We start from the raw sequence: 6,000 nt of genomic DNA, 5'->3' as shown, positions 1-6,000 counted from the left end.
TTAGTTGAATGCATTGACTGTAAGTCACTCTGGATAATATTGTCTGCTAAATTACCAAAATCTAAATGTAGATGTGAAAATAAACATACCAAAATGAATTGTATTGCAATTGACCTTGTTTTGGGGTGGAGCTCATTAGAATAATACTCAGCATCCTTTGCGAGTGTTCATTTTTACATACAGTATATTTATATTTAGTTAATTTAGCAGACGGTCTTATACCAATGCAAGGTGAAGGGGGACCACAAAATTGTGAACCGCTATAAAAAAAAATGGTACTGAAAAGTATTTTGAAAATACAAATGACAGATTGGTGTGCATCCTGTCACAAAATACATTTGAGTTTAGTTCAGTCCAGTGTAACACAAATTACAAAATATATATTTCAAATACGTGACAGAAAATGTGCCCATATCTGGTCTACTGTAGAGCAATACTCAACACCTACAGTGTAAAACAGAACACTTGATTTAGAGTAAACTGGACGGACTTCGCTTAGTGCTGACACTGATACACTTTTTCAGCGTAACATGCTGACCACACAGATTGCCTCACGTGCGTGAGCGTTGCAAAATAAATGTACACATACATGTTATTCTATCATTGCACCCACACTGCTCGCTCACGTGCGTCAACAAGCGTCTGTGTTGCCAGGCGCTAAAATAGAAGTAGCTTCTATTTGTGTCGCAGATCGCGCTACAAGTCCTACCTCTCCCGTCTCCTCATTGGTTTATAGAAGCAGATACCCACGTACCATGTTCTCATTGGTTATACCCACGTGGGTGATTGGAAGACTAACAGGTCGGTTGTTGTCATGGTAATACCAATCGCCATATAAAGTCCATATAAAGTCCAAAGAAGAAAAAGCCTGGTAGGAGGAGAGATGACTAGAAACGATTCGGTTGACCGTTTTATGTGTGGATTAATTTCCAGAGTAGAGGACCTTGTGCATTTCAGGTAAAATAACAACTCAATGTTTATATCCCAGGACAAATTTGCTAAGCAACAGCAAGCTAGCTAAATAGGACAAATTAGCTAGCAACTGCAAGCTAGCTAGCTAAATTGCCATAAATGTTTAAATGTCCCCAAATTAATATAATTGGTTCAGAATTTGTTTTGATATTTCAACCTGTGTGTCGTGATCGTGTTTGGTGTGGGGGGACAAAATCTATTTGCACACAATGGCGCATGATGGTGCACGCGCGTGACCGGTTGCCATTTTGCATATTTCCCAAGGTGCCTTTTATTTTTGAGTGAATTGTAGTTAACACCTATGACTGTATTTGTTACTGACAGAGATATTGTTGTTTAATTTTTTTCTTGACGGCCTGTGGCTTTCACCAGGTGAGTTCCTATGTGAATGTTATCGTTAAAATTAAACTATGATAATACTTTACATATAAGGCCTTCCTTATTGGCCTAGTTCCCTCAAACTCAACTCTTGACCTTGAAGCCAGTTCCACTCCATTTTTTCATTGTTACATTATGCGGATTTGCAAAGTGAAGTGTAATTCCTAATGGAATCCAGCCAGAGTTAAGATATCCAACAGTCTGAATTTTTATTCACCCTCAATCTGCATTCAGAATGACTGTCAGGGTTTGGAAAATCACAACATAAAAACTATAACGACCTGAAGAATTTAAACCGAAACAACCATTTTAGTAACGGGTGCAATAAATCTAACTAACTGATTTTTAATTAGTTTGGAAAAATGTGTTATTTATCTTTGTGTAGCATAAGATTAATCAATCAACGCAGACAAAAACAATCCTAAAAAGTCTACCTGCAGTAGAGCATGCTGAGAAATATGATTATGATGGGTATGGTTTTGATGGGACTGTTTTACTCTCCGCAATGTAAATCAATAACTCTGGTTATCAACACCAACAATGGGGGTTATTTTACACCACTGAGTATTTATTTCACTCTTACAGAGTGAATTTTACTCCTGAATCAAAACTAGAATTGTTACTCTGAAAAATCAACACTGGCCAATTTGCTGTGTGTTAGAGAGCCACAGCGATCACAGCCCACCGATGCTGAGATATGATCCATGGTGCAGCGGTCACCAGTCCCACTCTGGACTCAATACATGGGAATGGTAAGTGTTGGATAATGGGGTCGAAAACAGGGGCGTGGAGGCGCTAAACGAGGCCCCAGCAGCCGGAACGGGAGACTCTGCATTAGGCCAGTAATGGAGCACTGGGAGGCCTGCTTTAGTGGATGAGCCTCTCCATCTCCGGGTGATGTTTTCTGGGTGATGGCAGAGGTAAGGGTACTCCATCCATGACCAGGTAACAGCTCCTACTGATTCACAGTAGACTGGTAGGAGGAGAAGAACATAGATCATCTTTCAAATTAAGATGAATGCGGTCAAAATATCTGCAATGGTTGATGGTCTAGAATTCTGTCCATTATCTGCATAGATGACTGATGTCCAATGTTTCTATTCGGTCCAGGTTATGTGTATACTGTAGGTATCATGCTTAGGGCATGCTTTTCTCCACAGTATGGGTCTGTAATATGACTTTGAGGCATTTAAAACATAAGAACACAGCGAGAGTGTGAGGGGATAGAGACATCATACATCACGGCTTTATATCTTTATGTGACTTTTGCGACCTTTGTAACCTAACCCCTCCTTAATAGACACATCAATACCTCCCTCATCTGATTGACAGGCCCCATTAGAACAGGGACTAGCTTTAATCAGTAATGACATGGAACTCGTTAGCGACGTTACATCTATTTTGTATGTGATTCATCAACTCACTACAAACACTGTGCTGTGATGTCATCACCAGCCTGTGTTGGAAGAGACAGATAATCTACTTGCCAACATGTCCATTGACAAATGAAACCAGATTTAGAGCTCTATTCAGTCTGTAAAGATGAAACGTTGCAGATTCTGCAATATACATTTAAAGGAAATTTCAGACTGAACCAACTTATGCAGAGTTTACCGTGAATGTAGTCTCCGATAAAGCATGAACATTGCCTTTATCACGCTGTAAAGCTGAATTTCTGCGATGTGGATTGACTAGAGCTCTTATTCTTTAGGTGGTTGAACTCTAATTGCAGTAATCAGGTGATCAAAATACAGAGCTCCTAAAAAAATACTCATTCCATTTGACCTGGATAAGTTAGAGTCGTTATGGTCCCTGTGAATTGCATGGTTAAAGCACACCAGAGGACAGTCACACAGGACTTCACGGTGTATTTTTGAAAGAGGTCAAAGCTTGTCGCAACTCTCCACCCACATTCTTTACGAAAGGGAACAACTTACTGTGAGATCATATTTTACACGCAGAGGCCATGGTAACCTAAAGACGGAAGGAGTGAGAGACAAAGAGACGCGGAAAGACAAAGTAAGAATCACACTCACAGAGAATGATTCAACTGTTTCTGTGTTATTCTGGTTTTCTGTTCCTCCCACAGTTCCTGTGGAGAGAGGCTGCTCACGACCTCACCCACTAAAATGTGTCTATGTGTATCCAGCATCCCTGCAGTATTACACACAAACCAACCCTTTCACCCATGCACACTCAAACACCAGACACACTCTAACTTGTTCGCTCATAAGCATTCATGCACGCACGCACGCACGTACGCACGTTACGCAAACACACACTCATTCCCTGTGTGTGTGTGAAAGCGGGATGATGTACCTGTCCGTCACCCCGTCACTCGATGGTGATGAATGGGTTCCACTCAGTGCCTCCCCACCATCAAGAAAGGACCCGAGAGAGACAACCTTCATCTATATTCATCATCCTCATCTATATTCATATACTCTCATTAATATTCATCAGTGGTTACACAGCTTTGATTAGTGAGCTCTGTGTGTATACCCATAGATAATAATTTAACAGTTAACGCTCAGATTGGGGAATTTTGGAAGTTCACCTTCAGCCGCTACCTTTTACCTTTACCTTATACTCTATCCTCTGTTCAATTCATAGTCTGTGTGAAGACAACGAAACCTAGATTGTTAAGTCTTTACTTTAAGTTAAATAAACAAATAAAAATAAATAAAAATAAATATACTGAACTGAACCTGGTGATGGCCTAAATCTTTAGAGCTGGGTTGGTGTGCCAAGAAATTGCAATGGACAAGGAAGTTAGTGTGAGCATTATTTTGCCTCTAAACTTCTCTCATCCAATGAAAACATGTCGAGAATTGGCTCTGAACTAGGATAACCCTTGAGATGTTCAATGTGTAAAACTAAGGCTGGTCAAGGCAGCTCCGGAAGAGATAAATAATTTGACAACAACCCTGCCTCATCTCTGACCCAACCAAGTTTAATCAAAGCATTTACATAGGGGATGTTTTATGTGTGTCTAATTCATTCACACTGTGTAGTCATAAATCTACACAGCGGGATTTGTCGTGTTTTCCTTCCCGCAATCTCCTCTGAGACTCTGAACACTGTTGGCCCACTGGGGCTGTAACTGAACACATATTAAAGTTTGCCTGTTTTAACTAGAGTGTTTTAATAAGGACTTTTTACTGGGGTTTTAGACCAAGGGCATATTAATATGTATGAGGATAGGCCCAGCTATTGATAGTGGATTGGTTAGAGAATATGCTATATGTTGGGCTTCCTGCTCACTGTGTTTTGGTTTACACTCTTTTTTTTTGTCACATCCGTGTGTCTAGTTAGAGACAACACATTTTTTGTTACTTTTAACACAATCACTGTGTTGGCACAACATGATTTCTGTAAATGTTTCAACACATTTTGTGTCAATTCCTGCAATTATTGTGTTAAAAGCTTAAAACCATACAACACACCCTAGATGTGTTAGATCATTGACCAAATCCAAATGTATTGTGCATCTACTGTACACTCTTAGAACAGATGTGTTAAAAACGACACATTCTTTTTTCAAGACATCTGTGTGCATTGTTGTGTGTATTGGGACGACACATGTTGTTTTACTTTTAAGACAATCATCGTGTTGGCACATTTAACACATGATTTGTGTACATTTTCAACACAGTGGTTATGTTAAAAGTAACACGTGTCATTCCTAACTAGACACGTGTTAAAAAAGTTGTTGTTGTTTACACGTATTGCCTTGTATTCCACTTAAAAATTATGTAAATGACTGGGGAAGAGTAGCCATTTATTTAATTAATACAGTGATCCATATTCAAAATCTTACGTGAAACAAATTCTGCACATGCAAAATATCCTTCATAAAAGCTTTCAAATGTGTTAGACATTTAATCCAGTGAAACCAACTCAGACAATTATGGACCTGATATAGAGGAGAACAGCCAATTGTTGGATATGACTTACGTTTATTCCTTTGGAGAGGCAAACTGGTACAATGCTTCTACTCACAGGATGCCAAAAATAACTACCTGAAAGCCACGCCCCTGCTAAGCCTCCAATATAATTTCCCAGTGTGCATTTGGCTTTTTGAGTAAATTGTAGAGTTACCAACCATTACTCTATTTGTTAGTGACAGAGACATGGTTGTTACATTTTTTTCCTTTCCTTTCTGTGGTTATCACCAAGTGAGTTCCTGGGTGAATATTATTGTTAACATTTTATGCTGTAGGCCAATACATATATCATAAGGCCTAGTTTCAGCTTTATACTAGTGGCCTAAAACCGATGGTTTACAGGCCACATCAGGTCTGCAAGTAGGGTTGAAAAATTCCAGTAACTTTCCCAAAAATCCAACTGGGAAGTCTGGAAAATATAGGAAAGTTAATACATTTTTGCAACCCTACCTGCAAGTCACATTATGCTGGCTTGCAAAGTGAAGTGTAATTCCTGTGTTAAGAGCTGCAACAGTTGGAAATGTATTCACTCGCAATCTGCATTCAGAATGACTTTCAGGGCTAGGAACAGTTTGAAGAGACTACCTAAACCAATTAAACTGGAACAACCATTTCAGTAACGGGTGCAAAAAAAAAGATCTAGCTAAAGCCGGGTATTCACTATACAATTTGGGCACCAACTTAGCTGTCTCAGACTAGTTTT

Source organism: Salvelinus fontinalis, chromosome 3 (genome assembly GCF_029448725.1).
Source record: "Salvelinus fontinalis isolate EN_2023a chromosome 3, ASM2944872v1, whole genome shotgun sequence".
NCBI classification, from domain to species: Eukaryota; Metazoa; Chordata; class Actinopteri; order Salmoniformes; family Salmonidae; genus Salvelinus; species Salvelinus fontinalis.
Note: the sequence above shows the minus strand (reverse complement) of the source record.